Here is an 8,311-nt window from a genome sequence, read left to right as displayed (position 1 = left end):
AAATGTGAGGAACCTGGCCCGCAGGAACAGGATAGGCTTCTCTCTTCCCTTGTTTATTACTGTCAATATAGAGAAAGCCTTTAATGTGGAAAAACCCTTTTCTTTTAGCCGGTGAACCCAGTCCAGACTTGCACTGGGAGCACTGGCAGTGACCTATTTTGGGCTGAGACACTGCATTGAAATTGTTTCAGAGGTGCTGGGAGTCCTGCAGTGACAGTGTGAAAGTCATGTCACAAATCTGTTCACATCTGTCTGGCACATATTAATCCTTTTCCAACCTTTTATGAAGTCTTTTAGGCCCCACTTCTCCTCCTGGGAGAGGGTCGAAGTACTGCTAGAATTTATGCCTCACCTGATATGAAGAGATCCTGTCCCCAGAGCATGTCCTTTGTCAGGAGAATTAGATTAAATAGAAACAAAACGAAGGGTCCATCACAGAGACATTTTCCGTCTTGAGAAGGAGTACTGCTGTTGTGATGTGCATTTGACAATTTTGCATAATACTGTGGCATTGCAGGGAGGGGTTGGCAGCTGCAGCCTGCATTCAGCACCCCACTCCTCTGAACCCCTCTTGCAGTGGCTTGAATATCATCCATGTTGCTCCATGGCAAGATATTAGCTGAAATAATTTGGGGGGGGGGAGGTGGGGTAGGCATTTGACACACAGGTCATGCCCATCCTAGCCCAGTTGTTGTTCCTTTAACACTTCATGGGGACAGAATGGAAAAAAATATGGAAAGGAGGAGAGGGAAGCAACTTGTCAAGCCATCAGGATAGAATGGGATATAACATAGCTTTTCTGACTTGTTCATATTTCCTCCTTTTCATGCACGTGTCTCTCTTGAATTTTGCCATGTTTTCTTTCCTGAAACTGAGGATTATCACCAGCACCTCTCGTCTGGGAATTAAGCAGAGATTTTTTTCTTTTTCTGAGTATGTGAATAAAAAAAATATGTGTTTTCCAGACTCCACCCTAACCCAAGTGTCAGAGAGAGCACAAAAGGTTCCTTTCTCCCTCTGAACACCCCAATGCAAAGAAAAACCTCAAAAGCCATCTTCTGGGTTTTTTTACCACTGTTTTTTTTTTCCTGATATGCTGGGGTTTTCTGGCCACTAATCCAAAAAAATGTGGCTGGAAAGAAGGCTTTACAGAATATTTTGGCTTCCATTCAGTTAGAGAAGAGTTTTCTAACTAACCAGTACTGACCCAAAGGACAGCTCTTGTAACTTACCAGATGAGACTTCTACCTCCATGCCCCATAACAGCTTAAGAGGTTGGTTGTTCTTCAGAGTGCAGCTGGCAGTTGCCTTTGTTGGACATCCCAACACACTAGAACTTGACTGAGTCATTGCTCTTTTGATCAGCTTTTTGCCTAGGAGTGCAGTAGCACCGGTTGCACCCCAAGAGTGAGCAGCACACAGTGCTTGCCCAGACCATGCCCTGGGCAGGGGGAAAAGAAGGCAGGCAGAGGTGACTCCTTGATGCTGGAGCAGGACTGCTGGCCTGGGCTCAGCAACTGCCCCTTCTGCTCTCTCCTTCAAGCACTTTCCTTTGTTTTCAGTGGACAGGGTTCAGCCTGTCTCTCCTCAGCAGCAGAACGGATCCACACCAGACAGATACTAATCAGACGTGACTTCCAATAAGATCCCTGCCTTTACTTTATCCGTGGGATACAGTTGTGTGGATGGAAACTGCAGTGTTTTATTATTCCTCCCGTTGTTCCAGTACTTCTCAGAGAACAGTGTCATCTCATTGGTATTTCCATGTGCAATCTCTGCCTGGGGTACAGTCTTCCTCCCTACTCTCACTCTTACTAACCAGATTGTTTTGAAGTGACTAAACCGGGAGTTGATACGTGCAGTTCCTTGCCGGGAGGATTTTCAGCAGCACTGCCATAGCTTATAGGCAGAACGTGCTGCGGCACGCAGAGACAGCTGGCATCATCCCACAGGGGAGCTGCTGCCGTGCCCAGCCCAGGAAAACACAGGCTCTGGCACTGGTGAGAGGCAGGGAGGGAGGACAGAGTAGACCTGCAGATCCTCTCTCTCCCCTGGGAGTGCCAGGGGTATGTGCAGGGGAACGAGTGTCCTTCCACAGACTCGGATGGCTGTGCATTTTCTAGGGAGCAAGTCAGGGAGGATGGGAGGCTGGAAAACATCTGCCAAAATCTGTTCTCTTGTGAATCTCTAGGCTAAAGCTGCCAGGTTTTGGAGGTCCTGACTCAAATACTTCAGTGATCAAATACTTCAAGGTCAATGAAAGGACTTCCTCTCTCCCCAGAGCAGTGATGACCTCTGTCCAAACACTTGCCTGCCACCAACATGGCCCTCTCAGTTGCAGTGGAAATGTTATCCTGAAGACTTGTTTCAAGGGTCTCAGCAGGGTGAGCACAGGTGCTGACCATCCCATGACTTTCCCCAGCCTTCACCATGAGGGAAAAGGACCATGTTTTCCCCTGTGCTATCCCACACCAAGGAGCCCACGGGTGCCTGGTCCTTGTGCTCGCCTCATGGCAGCAGGGCCATGCAGCCAGCAGCCTGTGGTTTCTGTTGGACCAGTCTGGGCAGGCACCAGTGGAGAGGTGGCTCTGGGTGCCACCAGCTGCTGAGGCATTGCCATGGGTGATGAGCGGGATGGGTCATCTCTGTGTGACACACACCACAGCCTCTGTGGCACCTGTGATGACCTGTGACACTGGCAGACAATTAGAAGGACTTGCAGAGTGACAATGAACAGGAAAGAAATGTAATGGAGACTCTGCTCCACCTGCTGGGGGCCAGGGAGTGGCTTCAAGGGCGCTAAGCAATTAACATCAAAAATTTTGTTCCCTTTAGCAACCTGGTTGCTAAAGAGGGCTCCTGGGAAGTTGGCACTGACAAAGGATGCTAGCTGCCTGCAGTGTTCTCTACACAGCTGGCCACGGGATCAGCTGAGTGAGCACAACAGAAGCACTGACAGATGCCTTCCTCTTTGCTCTGACAGCCTCATCACCCCAGGAAGCGTGTCACCTTCAGTGGGACATCCCCTGCTCCTGGGATCTTCCTGCTGCTCAGCTCTGGGGACTCAAACGTTCCGCTGTCAGAGGGTTGGTTGTGTCTGGTGTGCCTGGCAGAGAGGCTCCAGGATGGAGGAGGGTGCCCTTGCCATGTCTCTCAGGGTATGGTGACTGAGCTGGTGGATGGGGGTGCTTTCCAGGGAAGGAGTATGGGAGCAGGGTGCAGTGCTGCACAGGCAAGCAGCTGGAGAGTGCTCAACCCATGGGAGAGCCCAGCAGGCTCAAACAAGTACAAACAGCCTAGGAAACCTGAGCTAACAGAGCTGTACCTGCACCACTGCTTAGGGAAGTCACACTCTAGTCACAGCATGTCTTTTAGCACCTTGTCCTGCTGGAGGGAAGTGGTTTGGGGGACACCCAAGGCTGGGGGGCCAGTTCCCATCAGTGGTGAGGGCAGGTTCTGGAGGCTCACTGCCAATCTGAGCTGTTTGAAGCAGAAGGAAGGCTTCTGGAATTGGTGTGGAATTGCTCTCATGTTGCTCCAAGTGCCTATGTGCCTGTCTTTTGGCTGGCTGGTGCTACATGCAGCCAGTCTGTCTGGCTTCTCAGGGTGGGTTTTTCTCCCTTCTTCAAAGGCTGTTTCTCATCCTAGGCCTAATCCTGGCTAGTAGGATCTTCTCCAGGGAGGGCTTTATGTAGGGCCATGTCTCCTGTTGCTTAGGTCTCTGGCCTGGCTGCAGAAAGCCTTGCTCAGAGGGGTGGGCACAGCAGGGCTGAGCTCAGGGAGCCCTCTGGAGACCTGTGTCCCCTGGGCTCCTCCTGCTGTCCAGCACAGGCCTGTCTGCATGGCACACTGCATGGAACACACTGTCAGGGGTTTCCAGAGCCTGCTTCTCTTGAAATATACTTCACTTGGCAGATACTCTTTCAGCAAGACACCAAGTCTGACCTCTGCTGCCCATTCACCTGTTCTGTGCATAGAAATGGATTTGCTGACTTGTGTGCCTGACCATGGCAAGTATGAGCCATGGGGAAAGTACACAAGGGGCCAGCTCTGCTCTCTGTGCCCAGCCTGCTGTTGCATTGGAAATGTTGGTGACCTGGGAGTAGGGACACACAGGAGACACCTGGTGTGTAACTGCTCACAGCCTGCTGGTCTCTGCCAGATGTTTTTCAGTCCTGTCATTTCTGAAGACCTGGAGGTTTTCTTGAGTCTCTGAAAGTGTTTTATCTGTTCTTAATAAAGTACTCTTATCACCTCCTAATGGCAGACTGTTGACCCTAAACACTTATTTCATGATGTTTTCACCCAAGGAAATTGAGCGCAAGAGATGGGAAGTCAGGCAGAAGCCTCAGAGGCATTTTTCTGCTGTGCACCTACAGACAGCACTCCAGATAACTGAGGTGCTTTCTCATAAGTAGTCAGACCTGTCGGGGTGGTTCTGGTGGTTCTGATAACACCCGACTTGGGCAGCGCAGGTGCTGGTTGCAAATGCACCAGCCTGCTGCTGTTGCAAACTGCAGAATAAGAGAGGTGGAAATGACCTCTGCAGGTCTCTAGTCCAACCTCCTGCTCCAAGCAGGGCCCTCTAGATCAGGTAGCTTAGGATTGTGTACAGCAGAATTGTGAACATCTTGAAGAATGTTGTTTCTAAAACCTCTAGATGTTCCCGTTCTAGTATTCCTCATGGGAAAGAATGTTTTGCTGGTATTTAACAGAATTTTTGCATGTATAAAAGATCCCTGTTCTAGCCCATTATTACTTATATGTGGGATTTTTAACCTTACTGGCGCACGGCAGAGTCTAAAGGCAATGTTTGTCAAGGGACAACAAATATTTTTTCCCTCCTCATTAGCCCAAACAGCTTTCTTTTCAGAGTTAAAAGCCTCCTTTTCCTCTTCTGATGACTTTTAAAAAGGATATCCTTCTTTCTCTGCATAAGAGTGGAAGAAGTCCCAAAAAAATGCAGATTTTTTGGACTCGGTCCCATAGCAACAGGTGGTACTAGGAGTTTACAGACCCTTGTGCTCAGAGTTTGGGAAATGTTTACTTTGGCTGATCCATGGAGATGACTTGCTTATTACCTTGTCCTATTTGATTCTGACATGAATACTATCTAGCTCTCAATAGATAGTCAATATTTAAACTTTGATTATGGTTGCAGATCCCTAAATTCTCCTGGAGAAACTGGCTGGTTATGGCATGGAAGGGTGCACTGTTTGCCATGTAGAAAACTGTCTGGGTGGCAGGACCCAGAGAGTGTTGGTGAGTGGAGTTACATCCAGCTGGTGGATGGTCACTAGTGGGGTTCCCCGGCGCTCAGTTTTGGGGCCAGCCCTATTTAATCTCTCTGTCAATGATCTGGCCAAGAGGGTCGAGTGCATCATCTGGGCAGAGGACAAACTGATGGTCAGAGAAAGCACCATGGACACAATTTGCATCTTGCTTGGTTGTCAGGGTTTACATTTAGTAACACTGCTTACTGGTGCTTGGCAGTGTTTGGTTTACAGTTGAGGATCTTAAAGGTCCTTTCCAACCTACAAGATTCTATGATTCTTAGCAGATAAACTCAATCATTGATGTGACCTTCCATTCACAACCTTACATTTCACTGCAGCTTTGTGCATCCAGCTGTACTTATGTCTCCTACCATAGGGAAGGCAGAAACATTGTGGGGCAAAAAAAGCTATGTAAATGCAATGCCAATTTTTAGAAATTTGCAGAGAAGCAAGCTACTTGGAGTTTCCCAAAGCTTACCAGAAGGTAAGAGTGTGCATGCAGATAGCTACAGTACAACAGCCCCAAAGCCTCCTACAGAAGCCACTCCTCTTTGACAGATGCTCTTCAAATGAAGAGAGAGGATTCACTTCAAGTGTCAGTTTACAGACATCTGCAAATTGCTGGATATCCAAAATATTTGAAGGGGACTGGCAGATAAGAAAAGACTTTCAGAAAGCCCAGGCCCTTCCAACGCAGCAGTTTGGGGCTTGCTGAGATACCCCACAGAATCTACAGTGACTCCAGCTATTACTAGACAAGTTAAAGACCTCAGTCCCAGCCCAAGAGTGCTTTACAGTAGGATTTTCCACTGGGGAAGATGGGACAGACTAGCTTATGTGGGAACAGCTTTAGGTCAACTCTAAACACTTTTGTACCCAAGGTCAGGAAGAAATGTTCAGAAACTTAAAAGATAGAATTAAACACATGTACAAGATTCTTGCATAATTTCTCACCAGATGACTGAAGAAGCACTTAAAAGGGTTATTTTTTCCTCAATGTAAAGGTGAGGCTCTTTCACAGAAAAAAGTTGGGGTTTTCTTCTGAGGTTATCCTGCTAAGAATTCCCTGTCCAGAAATCTATGCTACCTTCTATAGATGCTTAGAGTTTAGAAAATGAAGCAGTTGCTATGTGACCAGCTCAAAAAGCTAAGGTAGAAGCCACTGCAATCCTACACATGACAATGAATGCCACAGCTTCATCTGTGAGTCATCTGCCCAAAGAATAATGTTTCTACCAAATTGTGTACCATGGAGTCTACTCCAAAAAAGTACACTTGGATTCAATGGTCAGGAAAAGGCAAATTAACTTTGCCAAATAAATATAATAATACAGTTGAAAACAAAGAGCTTCTAACAGAATATTATGCGTTGAAAAGATAATGGTGAATAAAAAGCCTTTCGTGCCCCCCCCACTGAGAACACAAAATGAGCTTTAAAAGAAAACAGATGCTGCCGCCTAGAGAGCAAGCTGGAAATCCACAAATCCAAGCTCTTCCTACTGACTGTTTCCCATAGGATTCAGACATGTCTTTCCCTTCTGCTCTTGCCCATGGTCCTGTGTCACCCAAGACAGACTTCCTTTTTCCTCTACATACCCGTGTTACTAACCAGTGGTGGAGAAAGCCTGCATACCCTTAAAAGGGTGCCCGAAGCAAGGGGCTGAGCACCTCCAAACTACCCACAGGTAAGCTGGGAGCTGGAGCCCAGCTGTCCCATAAATCACACACACTGTGCCTGCTGAGCAACAGTACGTGGAGTTGGGGGAACTTTTAAAAACTTTAAAAAAATAAGTTTCCTTGGCAAATTTAAAAGCAATTAAAATTCCACAGGAGGGAGAGTTGGGAATTTAATCAGAAAAAAAAAAAAAAAAAAAAAAAAAAAAAAAAAAAAAAAAAAAAAAAAAAAAAAGCTCTTCTTGTAACACAGCCAGGGGAAAAAATAAGGCATTCATCTCCACATTTCATTAGCAAGAGCAGTAAGACATTTCCTGACCTTCCTTTGATCTCTATGGATGGCTGCACATCCTCCCCCCGGTGAGATCAGGACTGTGCTGATCCTGTGAAGCTAGAAAATATCATAAAATCCTAATCAATCAAAATATCACTCAACCACCTGAGCTCAGACAGAAAAAAGATCCTTTCTTGATTCACAGCCATGCCATTCAACTAGCATAACTCCTTCTTAGCCTCACACTCATGCTATAAGCTAACGGGAATGCTTGCCATAAGGTTGTTGATGTCTACAGATTACAGTAACATTCTTCTATGACACTGTATTATGAATTAGGCTGTTAATCTGTTATTCTTATGTTAATGAGTTGTGCTGTGAAGCTGTGTCAGGGGAGGTTTAGGTTGGTTGTTAGGGAAAGGTTCTTCACACAGAGGGCAGCTGGGCACTGAAACAGGCTCACCGAGAAGCACCAAGACTGAGTTCAAGAAGTGTTTGGATAATGCTCTCGATATGATCCTAAATGTAATGCACAGTTTTAACTTAAAAAAATTAAATCCATCATACTGAAGTCCACCATCCTTTTGCGCTATAAAGCTTCATAAACACCCAGCTGGGGTACACTACTGTTTCGGGGGCATTTTTGGCTTCCAGCCCTCCAGCTGTGCCACATGTGACATTCCTCCATCAGTGATTATTCTTTGCTCAAAGAAAATGAAAGCAGGCATGTGCTGGAAGGTAAGGATAGTTCTGACCCTTGAAAGGAACTGTAAGGCAAAAACATTATTGTTTTTCAAACCCGGAGTCACTGACCTGAGAATGTTGCTCAGGCATGAACGGTGCAGAACACCCCTGCCTGCACTGCTGCTGCCCAGCAAAGCCTGACAAAGCCATTGTCTGGGGCCAGGGGGACAGCAGGTGCTGCTTGGCTGAGATCAAAGGTAGAAGCCACCTGTGTATTACCAAACACTGCAGGACAACCCCAACACAGTTAATTTTAATCAGTGTGCAAAAAACAGGTGTGCAGTGGAACAGAAAGGAACAAACCTAAGATATGTGCCCATATCCATGACAAGTACAAGGAGAG

The sequence above is a fragment of the Prinia subflava genome, chromosome Z (assembly GCF_021018805.1).
Source record: "Prinia subflava isolate CZ2003 ecotype Zambia chromosome Z, Cam_Psub_1.2, whole genome shotgun sequence".
Lineage (NCBI taxonomy): Eukaryota > Metazoa > Chordata > Aves > Passeriformes > Cisticolidae > Prinia > Prinia subflava.
The sequence above is the reverse complement of the archived record's forward strand: the minus strand, read 5'-3'. Positions refer to the sequence as shown.